At 41.3% G+C, this 12,304-nt stretch overlaps 1 long non-coding RNA gene and 1 pseudogene across 1 annotated transcript; both read left to right on the top strand.

The window, feature by feature from the left end:
* The first annotated feature begins 322 nt into the window (after nt 1–322).
* LOC137778163 (uncharacterized) lies at nt 323–3,818 on the top strand. Its single transcript, XR_011076757.1, has 3 exons — nt 323–401; nt 535–734; nt 3,559–3,818. It is a non-coding gene; the product is annotated as an uncharacterized lncRNA (long non-coding RNA).
* Nucleotides 3,819–6,632: 2,814 nt separating this feature from the next.
* On the top strand, nt 6,633–8,366 carry LOC137777368 (tigger transposable element-derived protein 1-like; annotated as a pseudogene).
* The last annotated feature ends 3,938 nt before the right edge of the window (nt 8,367–12,304 follow it).

The following is a 12,304-nucleotide window of genomic DNA, read 5'->3' as shown; positions in this document are numbered from 1 at the left end:
ACATTATCTGATTTGTTCTATGTTCAGCCCCCTCCCAACCTGAGGGTCAGCCCTGGCAGAACAAAATGCCTCCTAGATCTGTGTAATGATTGCCCAACTCCAACCTCACCTCCAGCCACTCACATCCATTCTCACCTCCAAATATTTTAGCCACAAAAGGTATGCTTTTTGTTAAAACTTTAACCAATCTTTTGCCTGGCTTTTTTTCAGGTCCCAAGTCTAGGAGCTGTTTCTGATTAGTGTGGTTGATAAAGGGTTGTACTTTGTACTCCAGACCAGACTCAGAGGAAAGAGGCAAGTGGTCAGCCATTCCACAGATGGGAAAAAGTGCAAAAAGATGACCAAGGAGATGACACTTAATGGGTGAGTGAAAGATGCCAGTGTCCTGACTTTCAAATACGGTATGATCAAAGTTTTGCTTTAAAATAAGTGTGTGTATGTGTGTTTGTGTAGAATCCATATTCAGAGACCTAATTTGAAAATTAAAAAGATACTATTTTTTCCTGCTTTCCCTGCATGCCTTTTTATTGTAAGTTAGCAGCCCAGCACCCAAGACATTACAGAGGTTTGTGATTTCTTCAGCTAAGATGGCTTGACCTATATATAAGAAAAATCCCAGCTACTCAAGACTCACTGAAAGTGGAACTACAACACATTTCCCTGAGATGAAACGCCGTGGAATCCTCTTGTTTTTTTCCAGGAAACTCTGACTCCTTAATGGGACAGAACTTAAGGTAATGGGAATCAAAAAATCATGCAAATGTAGTTACCTGTGACAGAAAAACAAAGAAAGAATTGAAGGGAGCAGATTATGAGAAAGATTGAAATAAAATCAACACGTAAGAAAGGGCAGGGGAACCCAGCAGAGGCACCAATCAGAAGGGAGAGGGAACTGCAGGACACGCACACGCGAGCACACACACACAAACACACACACTTTCAAGAAAAGGTACAAAGGGAACAAAACTGTATATTGTGGAAGAGAGGGAGGGAGGGAGAGAAGAAAAAAAAGAAAGATCGAGAGGGAGAGAGGCAGATTGAAATCTCAAGGTCTAGACCAGGTCAAGCTGGAAGAACAGGCAGAGTAAGACCAGAGACTGGGTGGGGAATCCCAAAACGATCTGTTTACAAAAAGATAGGCCTATGGAAATTCCACAAGTGACTTTTGAGATTCAAATCCGAAATAGAGAAGGACCCAAATCACACGCTGTCTGTGTGTATTTTAACCGCCTGATGAGGTACCATCTAGACTAGCGGAAATTCTCCCCGGCCTTGAACAGACGCTTGCAGATTTTAGATTTCAACAGACCTAAATATCCTCCACGTGGCCTCCGACAGTGCCCGGGTGGGCCGGCCAGCAGCCGCGGTCCTAACCCTCAGGGAGACCCGCGGGAGCGCGCGGCGCGCGGGGGCCGCCCCCTCGGAACTCCCCTCGCATTGTCTGTGCGCCCTGGAGTCTCCGCTTCCCAGGCGCGCTCCAGGTTATTGTTCTCCCTTCGCCCGCAGGGAGTAGGGTGGGAAGAGGGCGGCGGCGGCGCGCGGCTGCCACCCGGGCAGGGGCGCCTCGGTCCTGGGACACCCGGGGGTGGGTCCGATGCCACCTGAGGCTGGGGGGATGCGGGGGCCGCCGAACACCTCCCTGGACCCCTTCCCCTTCCCTTCCCGCAGGTCCCCAGATCCTGGGCGCGAGCCGGGCGCGGGCCGGCCGGGCCAGGAGCAGGAAGCCGGGTGGGCGTCCGGTGCCGCGCCGTGGCTCCCGCGGCCGCCCGGGCTCTCGCAGCTCGAGGGAGGGACGCTATGACGCACCCTCTCGGTATTAGAACACTTCACCTTCTATTTATAGACACTCCTCCGACCGCAGACCTAGCTCGCCCTCGCTCTTCTTCCCTCCTTCGTGAAGGAAGGGAGGAAAAATCCTACCTAGAATGGAAGCTTCTAATAGGCAGTGTTAAGGAAGAATTCTATTTTGCACATTCCTTTATAATTCCAACTATTAATTGCAGATCTAGGGAGCTCTCTTTGGCACAGGGAATTCCCCGATTTTCTGACGCTTTAACACCTACACGACCTTATTTTACATGTCTCCTAAACATGTCAAATAAATTCGTCTCTTGTGAGTTCATGAAAAATATTCGCCAAGAATTTGCTCAAACTGGGTAAGACGCAAACCCACTGAATTCAGAGAAAGGATGTTTCTAGCTGACTTTCTGTATTTGCTAAAAACCAGCAATTCTAACCATAAAATTTATTTGGGAGGGGAAGCATATAGAGGGAAAACATTGCAGATTTCAAACAAAAGCAAAGTTTGTCTTAGGGTTGTGTTTTGTTTTTTTTTTTAATTGGGGTTTTTGGATGCTTTTAGATGTACACCACCCATGTAAGTATAGGTGATTAAAAATAATTCTTACCTAGTCATAGTAACATTTGCAGTAATTAAAACAGGGGATTTTTTTAAACTGTAATTTATTTCTCATAATTTGGTTGTTTGTGCTGCAGTCAACACTAAAAAAGAAGACTGATCACTATCTTTCATCTTGGTTTCTATTCAGTTTCACTTTCTAAACTCCAGAGTAGACCAAAGAAATACTGCCCTTTACATTTATTAACAAAAAAGATATATGTATGTAGATATAGGCATTTTTAATATGCCTTTTTAAGAGACTTCTTTTTAGAGCAACAAAATTGAGAGGGATGTACGGAGATTTCCCATATAACCTCTGCCCCTACATGGGCATAGCCTCCCCCGTTATCAACATCACTCACCAGAGTGGTACATTTTTTTACCAAGGGTGAGTCTACATTGACGAATCATGGTCACCCAAAGTCCACAGCTTACCTTAAGGTTCATTCTTGGCATTGTACATTCTATGGGTTTGGACAACTGTATAACAACATACATTCATCTTTATAATATCATACAAAGTCTTTTCAATGCTCTAAAAATCCTCTAAGCTCTGTAGAGGCCCATCTTTAAAAGCCTAACTAAACCACAGTTTGGTTACCATGCAGGCAATTCTAAGAACGCAGAATATCCAATGTGCCATTCTTGCTAACACCTAGTGTATAAAGTGAGGGGTATCTGTAAAAACAATATAGTTGGCCCTTGAACAAAGCGAGGGGGTCGGAACACTGACCCTCCCACCCTCTGTGCAGTCAAAAATCCGAGTATAATTTAGAGTGGGCCTTTCATATCCCTATGGGGTTCCTCTGTATCCAAGTTTCTGTATCCATGGATTCAACCAACCACAATCCTGTAGTACTATTGAAAGAAATCCTCCTATAAGCACACCCACACAATTCAAACCTGTGTTGTTCAAGGGTCAACTGTATTAAACATGATTTTGCTGTGGAAAAATCATGCCCTATTACTGCAGAAGCATTTAATAAAGTTTAAGAATGACCACAGTAGCAATTGTTACAGTGCATTATAAAATACCCATTTGATAGTAGGTCCCCCTGTGAAAGACAATTTGGCAATAGCCATCACATTTTTAAATGTATATACCCTTGAGGGCTTCCCTGGTGGCACAGTGGTTAAGAATCCACCTGCCAATGCAGGGGACACTTGTTCAAGCCCTGGTCCGGGAAGATCCCACATGCCGCGGAGCAACCAAGCCCATGCACCACAACTACTGAGCCTGTGCTCTAGAGCCCGTGAGCCACAACTACTGAAGCCGGCGCGCCTAGAGCCCGTGGTCCGCAACAAGAGAAGCCACTGCAATGAGAAGCCCATGCGCCGCAACAAAGAGTAGCCCCCGCTCACCGCAACTAGAGAAAGCCTGCGCACAGCAATGAAGACCCAACTCAGCCAAAAATAAAATAAATAAAATAAATACAATTTTTAAAATGCTTTAAATGTATATACCCTTGGTTCCAGCAATTCCACTCTTGCGAGTATATGCTACAGACGCAGTACACACTTGTGAAGTCATTGGTAGTTGCAGTGTTTGTACTAACAAAAGGTTAGAAACAATATAAATGTCCTACAATTATGGTACTATATCCATATACATCCATATTACGTAGCCTTGAAGAAGATTAAAGCAACCTCTTTTTGTACTGATAGTGAAGTATCTTTAAGATACACTGTTAAGTGAAAAAAGAAAGATGCAGAAACAGTGTAAAATACTATCAGTTACATTACAAAAATAAATGTAATGCATATATTAACTTTTATATATATCAAATGTATATTTATATGGAAATATTTATGAAACTGGTAGCAATGTTTGCCTCCTGGGAGGTAACTGGGAGGCTAGGATGGGAGAGAAACTTATTTTCTATTATCTATCTTTTTGTATCTTTGAATTTTGTTCCTTGAGCATGCATCATCTATTAGCAAATGTTAGCCTAAAAATACCTTTAAATTCCTTTCTAAATTTACCCACATATGATAGATCTCTCTTTAATTTGTAGACGTTCCATATTTGGGATTATTATCATTTTAGAGAAGTTTACTCTGATGAAACAAAACAAAACAAAACTAAAGTAAGCTAAGCTTTTATCCTCAGCACCCTTTTATCCTAGCCCTACCTGATCTGTGAATCATCATAGAAATGCTTTGCCCAGAGGCTGCTAGAACTCTATTACCAGCATTTTAAAAAAAGGTGCTCAGTTGTTGATATATTTTTTCTCTATTCTTGTGGCATGTTATGAATGGGAGTAATGGCAGAGTTAAAGGTCTATTGAGTATATACTATAAAATAATTACTTAAAGAGATTTATAACTCATCCATTTTGTTTTGCGCCAGACTGTCACTTAAAACAAGGGCCTGTTTATCAGAATTCATATTTCCTACACTGACTTTCTATACTAGAGATGAAGTGGTTAGATTTCAAACTATTCCAGTGGGGTAATGTGCACAGGGTGCTTCTGCCTCTGTTAAAAACGTGAAAACACAGAGGTTCGGGGTCGGTGAGGGGTGTGCACTACAAAATTATACCAAAAATGAGCCAAATTGTTTATCTTTTCAATTCCATTTTAGGTATTTCTTTTTCTACCCCTTTCCAGCTTTATTGAGATGTAATTGACATATAACATTGTGTAAGTTTAAGGTGTACAAAGTGTTGACTTGATACCCTTACACATTGCGAAATAATGTTGTAGGTATCTTTTATATAAGTTCAGGTGAGTTTGTGCTGTTACTCTTCAGTGTGACAACAGGAATGGGTACAGGATTGACTTTGCCAGGGTGGATTCCTTCAGAGGCCCCAGCACCAATGCCTTGTGATGAAGGTGATGATGAAGACACAGAGGAGCCGGAGGAGGGGTATCAAACAGAAATATTGCTCGCTTACATGCATATGAGCTAATGTATGTAGAGCACTTTGCCAGAGACTGGCAGAGAAAAGGAGATCAAAATAGAATTATTATTGGAATGAGGAGAGGTTTACGATAGTCTCTTGGGTCACAAGCTGTGTTTGGGGTCGTAGGATAGGGCTGCCCATATTCCAGTTTCTTAAGAACTGCCAAGTCCCTGTGCAACGTTTCCCACCTTCAGGTACCACCAAAGTGAACCACCTTCATGATTTGTACTATCTCTAGGCATCAGTTACACTATTATATGTAGGGAGTTTTTAAACCATTAATTCAAGTTAACTTGGCTCTCTGCTTTAGCTAAGCTTTGCTCAAAGCAATAATCATTGCTTTTAGGTGTCAGTGACATATGTAATATGCATATACTATTAGAATAAAATATATTATGTATATAATATTAGAATAAAAAATGCTTGTCTGTGAACCTGCTGAAAGTACCTCATGTAGCATGTCAACCCGATCACCATGTAACTGTTTGTCTTCCCATAACCTGAAGTGGACCCTGTGAGACCCTTGGCAGCTACTATACCCCTTCAGCATCCTAGATTTGGTTTGGGGTGGCTGCTGCAGAAGCTGGAAGAGCATGATAATCACCTGCTACTCATCCTGCAAGGCAGATGCTTTCAGAGCAGAAAGCTTTTCCAGCCCCTGGCCATGCATGATTAGACCTGCATATATTCACGTGTCTGTGTATCCATATTCTGGTGGATGCTTGCATTGCTGCTGGTCTCAGCTCAGAAATGACACTTTCCAATAAATATACTCCAGCCAGCTGTTTAAGAACAAGATTACCTTATGTGGGTAGTGAAGAAGACAAAAAGGGTGGGAGTGTTTTGGCAGAAGAGCCCCAGTTTGTGTAACCTGTCCGGTGAAGCCTCATTATACGGAAGAGTGAGGTTGTGGAAAACCTTATCTTTTGGAATTGGCCTAAGATATATTGGCCTAGACTATATCATGCATAGACTTCATTTTTATTGCGCTTCAATTTACTGCACTTCACAGGTATTGTGTTTTTTACAAATTGAAGGTTTGTGGCAACCCTACATCGAACAAGTCTATTGGTGTCATTTTCCCAACAGCATTTACTCACTTCATGTCTTTGTGTCACATTTTGGTAATTCTTGAAATATTTCGAATTTTTTCCTTGTTATTATATTTGTTATGGTGATCTGTGATCAGTGATCTTTGATGTTACTATTGTTTTGGGGCACCACAAGCCACACCCATATGAGACAGCAAACTTAATTGATAACTGTTGTGGTGTTCTGACTGCTTCAACAACAATGCTGAAATTAGACCAGTTAATAACCTTACAATGGTCTCTAAGTGTTCAAGTGAAAGGAAGAGTCACATGTCTCTCACTTTAAATCAAAAGCTAGAAACGATTAAGCTTAGTGAGGAAGGTGTGTCAAAAGTTGAGGAGACAGGCTGAAAGCTAAGCCAAGTTGTGAATGCAAAGGAAAAGTTCTTGAAGGAAATTAAAAGTGAACACACAATGATAAGAAAACAAAACAGCCTTATTGCTGATATGGAGAAAGTTTTAGTGGTCTGGATAGAAGAGCAAACCAGCCACAGCATGCCCTTAAGCCAAAGTCTAATCCAGAGCAAGACCTTAACACTCTTCAATTCTATGAAGGGTGAGAGGAGCGAGGAAGCTGCAGAAGAAAAGTCTGAAGCTATTAGAGGTTGGTTCATGAGGTTTAAGGAAAGAAGCCATTTCCAGAACATAAAAGTGCAGGGTGAAGCAGCAAGTGCTGACATAGAAGCTGCAGCAAGTTATCCAGAAGATCCAGCTAAGATAATTAATGAAGGTGGCTACACTAAACAACAGATTTTCAATGTGGAAGAAACAGCCTTCTATTGGAAGATGTCACTTAGGACTTTCATAGTTAGAGAGGAGAAGTCGATGCCTGGTTTCAAAACTTCAAAGGACAAGCTGACTCTCTTGTTAAAGGCTAATGCAGCTGGTGACTTGAAGTCAAAGCCAGTGCTAATTTACCATTCCAAAAATCCTAGAGCCCTTATGAATTATTCTAAACCTACTCTGGCTGTGCTCTATAAATGGAACAACAAAGCCTGGTTGACAGCACATCTGTTTACTACATGGTTTTCTGAACATTTTAAGCCTACTGTTTAGACCTAGTGTTAAAAAAGAAAGATTCCTTTCAGCTCCTTGACAATGCACCTGGTCACCCAAGAGCTCTGATGGAGAGGTACAATGAGATTAATGTTTTCATGCCTGCTAACACAACATCCATTCTGCAGCCCATGGATCAAGGAATAATTTCTACTTTCAAGTCTTATTATTGAAGAACTATATTTCATAAGGCTATACCTGCCATAGATAGTGATTTCTCTAACGGATCTGGGCAAAGTCAATTGAAAACCTTCCAGAAAGGATTGACCATTCTAGATGTCATTAAGAACATTTGTGATTCATGGGAAGAGGTCAAAATATCAGTATTAACAGGAGTTTGGAAGAAGTTGATTCCAACCCTCATGGATGACTTTGAGGGTTCAAGACTTCAGTGGAGGAAGTAACTGCAGACGTGGTAGAAATAGCAAGAGAACTAGAATTAGAAGTGCTGCCTGAAGAGGTGAGTGAATTGCTGCAATCTCATGATAAAACTTTAACAGATGAGGAGTTGCTTTTTATGGATAAGCAAAGAAAGTGGTTTCTTGAGGTGGAATCTACTCCTGGTGAAGATGCTGTGAAGATTGTTGAAATGACAAGAAAGGATTTAGAACATTACATAAACTTAGTTGATAAAGCAGCGGCATGGTTTGAGAGGACTGAGTCCAATTTTGAACGAAGTTCTACTCCGGGTAAAATACTATCAAACAGAATTGCATGCTACAGAGAAATTGTTCATGAAAGGAAGAATCAATCTATGGGCCGAACTTCATTGTTGTCTCATTTTAATAAACTGCCACATCCACCCCAGCCTTCAGCATCCACCACCCTGGTCAGTCAGCAGCATCAGCATCGAGGTGAGACCCTCCACCAGCAAAGAGATTATGACTCTCTAAAGGCGCAGAAGATGTTTAACATTTTTTTTAACAATAAAGTATTTTTTTAAACTTTTAATTTTATATTGGAGTATAGTTGATTAACAATGTTGTGTTAGTTTCAGGTGTACAGCAAAGTGATTCAGTTACACGTATACATGTATCTATTCTTTTTCAAATTATTTTCGCACTTAGTCTGTCACATAATATTGAGCAGAGTTCCCTGTGCTATACAGTAGGTCCTTGTTGGTTATCCATTTTAAATATAGCAGTGTGTACATGTCAATCCCAAACTGCCTAATAAAGTATTTTTAAATTAAGGTATGTACGTTGTTTTTTAGACATTATGTTACTGCACACTTAATAGACTACAGTGGAGTGTAAACATAACTTTTACACGCACTGAGAAACCAAAAAATTCGTGACTTGCTTTATTGCAATATTTGCTTTACTGTGGTGGTCTGGAACCAAACCAGCAATGTCTCTGAGGTGTGCCTGTATAAGATGAAAGGGTACTGTTCAAAAAATAATTGGCCGCTCACGTGTCTACCACCCAGCCTAAGAAATGGACAATTACCAGCCCCTTAAGAAGCCCCTGTGTGCCCATTTCTGAACACATCTGCCTCACTGGCTTCTCTCGGGAACTACCTTTCTGAATTTTGTTTTGCTTTATAGTTGTAATGGTTACGTATGTGTTCCTGAATAACCCAGTATTTAGTTGTATTTGCCTTTTGAACTAGAAATAGATGGAATCTTTGATGACTTGCTTTTTTTGCTCCACATTCTATTTTTGAGCCTCATCCAGTCCCTTCCCTTCTCTCCTCTTTGCAGGCCTTCAGCCCAGATCCCCTCTGGGATTTTTGCATTTATCTTCTGACCAGGCTCTCTGTTGACAGACTCTTCCCTCCAGAATTCACTGTGCAAACCACCACCAAATCCTCACCTTAAAATGAGAAGTTATATTTAAAACTTTTCTAGCAGTGTATTCAGTGGCATGAGAAATGTTTACCTTTACAAATTTTGTATAAATATATATTACAAATCACACAAAATTTTAACAGTCGCTCTCTCTGGACGGTAGGATTATAGATAGCTTAATTTTTTTCTGTTTCCCAAGTTTTCATTGGAAGCCTTGGACGCAAGTTTCAGGTCTTCCCTGCTTTTATCTTCCCAGTTCCCAGTGGTTTCTGAGGTCTGACCTGGTGAAGAGGTGGGTGTGTAGGGCAAAAGAGCAGAACACGGAGCCCCCTTTCTCAATGACACGTTTGTAGTCAAAGCCACAGGCTTTCTTTCCCACCCCCAGTCCAGAGCATCATTATCTCATCTGAGGCAGGGCAGCCGGGCCCTTCAACCATTCTTGCAAACAGGGCCAGCATCATGGATGTGCCACCTCTGCAGTCACACAGGGGCCCACACTCAGAAGGGCTTTCTGCAGCTATGCTATCTCAAAAGTCTTGATTTTATTTTTGAACCTATGTTTTGTATGTGAAATCCGATGGGACAGTGGAGTATAGCAGAGGGCATATGCATGCATTGCACGTCTGCTGTTCTTGCTGCCCCATGAGCACAGAATTCCGGTTGTCCCACATGATTTCGAGTTCAGCAAGATGTAAGTGTATTTCATCTTTGATTGAGTAAGTTGGGGCGCTGACAGCCCTGAGAGGTCATGCTTTGCATTCAAACCAGGACTTGTTTTGAAGGTAGAAAAAGGGCAATGGTATTCTAAAGACATGAACAACCAAGGAATCTTATCGTAGCCTTTGTTTCTTTTGATACTCTCTGTATTAGCCAACCACATATCCTGAAAATGAAGACATAGGAGGAAAGGGAAATATTAGGGCACCCCATAGTTCCTTTTCCTTTCAGTCCTTCCTTATTCAACAGTAAGTTGAAGGTAGAGGGTTGGTGGAGTGAGCACATATCAAGAAGTGAAATAAAAACAAGTGAATTAGTTTGTGCAGCGTTTCCACTGTTCTGGTAAGAACGAAATACATAAGCACCTACAAGCTACGAAATATGAATTAGATCTTTTTAGTGATTCTGCTTATAAGTTAAATGCTCTTATAGTTGAATTTAAAACTGATATTTCACAATATAAAAATAAATGATAAAATTCAAACTAATATTTTCAATTATTGCTTACTTAGAATAACATTAAATAACAATAAAAAAAAAAAAAAGGCAAGGAAAGTTGAGAGAGAGACTGTGGGAAAACCTTTAACAGCACTTTTTTTGGGCCCCCAAAATTGTAGTTCCAAATCTATGGTTTATGTCGCCTTGCAGCTCATGAAAATCCAGGGTTTTTCTTTAAAACTCTTGTCTCTGCTGTGGCTACTTAAAGGCCATTTCGAGACCTGGAAGTCAAGAGAAGACTCTTTTCTCTAAATCTCTGCTGTGCAATATCCATACCCTGAGGGAACAGGCTGGGGTAGAGAAAATGTAGGAAAACCACACTGTTAATATCTCAGAATACTGTCCCCCCTATATTAAAAACAAAAAACAGAACAACACCTAGCAACCATAAATTCGTTGAAGGCAAGGACCTTCTTTCTCTTGTGCTTAACCATAGAGCTTTCCTTTAATAGGGACTTAGTAGTTGTCCTTTTCCTCAATAAATATTTGCTCATTTAAATGTAAAATGCTCTTTCATCATGCAGTTCTCAAACACCTTCAAAGCCTCCCTATTGCCTTAACCTACAAATTGAAACTCCTAACCAGGCGTTTCAGGTTCTATAATCTGGGTTCAATCTACTTTTCCAAATTCATCTCCGAAGACTCCCTAGAACTCCGTCAGTAATGGTTGCACAAATACGGAATGACTGGATTACACAGCTCCTAGGAGTTATAGAAACTACAGATGGATAAATCATTAGCCCTTTTACGGTTAGGTTTAGGTAATACATACGAGCTAACATTAATGTCCCAATATTGGGAGCCAGTGATGAGTGTTATACAGACCCTAAATGGGAGTCATTAAGATATTCAATCCCGAGAAGAGTCATCTCCTCAGGATCACATCCTGGCTTCTGCAGAAATCAGGGACCCAAAGCTAGCTGGGTCCCTTCTAGCTAGGTTAGAAGCCTGCAGCTGTTGTTTAGTCCACCGGGAAGGGTGTGGGCCGCTGGGCCTCACGTGCTGCCCTGTGGAGCTCCCTACCTGGGCTCAGGCAAGTTCCTGGACTTTAAGGGCCATGAAATCGTAGCCATTACTAAGTGTCAGAATTTCACATGCTCGTAATGAGCCATTAAGGAAAGCTTTGGGCAGAGACAAGCTTTTAAGGCAGTGTAACCCAAGCAGGGGCTATTCTCAGTGTACCTTGGTGGGAATCAATTGTGTTTCCAACATGCCTGCATAGGGGAGATTCGTAACCTGACAGGGCTGGGAGAAACTTGAAGAGCCATTGCATCCATGCCCTTGTCTTTAGTTTAGAAAACTCCTAAATCTTTTTTAAAAAATTACCTATCTATGCCCAAACCTGGTAACTCCTTCACTTGTTTGTCAACCCTGATTTCAGAGAGCTATTTCTGATATCTAACCTAAATCTCCACAGCTAATTATCTTTTTCCATCTCCTCCCTCTCAGTCAACTTTAAAAGGCCTTTGTGTCTACTGCTTATTGACACAAAGCCAATATTACAGTTACTGTTATTGTTTCATCCTTACCGTTGTTACTAGCATTGACAGCACACTAGGAGGTACAGAAAAAATACATATGCAAACACATTTCTAGATCAGTCTTGAAATAAAGCTTTTTAAAATCTAGTAATGTTTGGGTGTTCCTGACTTGGAAATGGGGAAGTAGGCAGATGTGAGTAGCAGAGTGGCAAGGGTGTATTCTATATCTCTGACTGTGGCCACTCCCCAGGAGCCATCACTTACCTCCCACCCAGCCTGGCAAGGAAACTTAGAACCAGATAAATGTATATTAAACACATATAGGGGAGCAGGGAGGCGATTGGGGATGGCATGGTGGTAGAAA

Source organism: Eschrichtius robustus, chromosome 15 (genome assembly GCF_028021215.1).
Source record: "Eschrichtius robustus isolate mEscRob2 chromosome 15, mEscRob2.pri, whole genome shotgun sequence".
Lineage (NCBI taxonomy): Eukaryota > Metazoa > Chordata > Mammalia > Artiodactyla > Eschrichtiidae > Eschrichtius > Eschrichtius robustus.
This window is presented reverse-complemented; position numbering and strand designations above follow the sequence as displayed.